This window comes from Fukomys damarensis, unplaced genomic scaffold (assembly GCF_012274545.1).
Source record: "Fukomys damarensis isolate Sample0158 unplaced genomic scaffold, DMR_v1.0_HiC HiC_scaffold_16, whole genome shotgun sequence".
Taxonomy (NCBI): Eukaryota; Metazoa; Chordata; class Mammalia; order Rodentia; family Bathyergidae; genus Fukomys; species Fukomys damarensis.
Genome location: NW_022900928.1, coordinates 88,828,005 through 88,828,215, shown reverse-complemented (window position 1 = coordinate 88,828,215; position 211 = coordinate 88,828,005).

The window sequence follows — 211 nt, the reverse complement described above, 5'->3', positions numbered from 1 at the left end:
CATTCTTCTCCTCAGCCCAGTATCCATCCAATCCCCATGTGTCAGAGATACTGCAGTCACCAGTCTTCCCAGGGTTTTTGTTCACTTCAAGTAGAAATCACAAAGAGGCAGCAATGCTGACCAAATGCAGCTTTATTCAGGGCTTATGCTCAAGCACAAGTGTGATAGTGCATAGCCAAGTGTTGCAGACTGGCTCCCTGTGGAGGTGTCG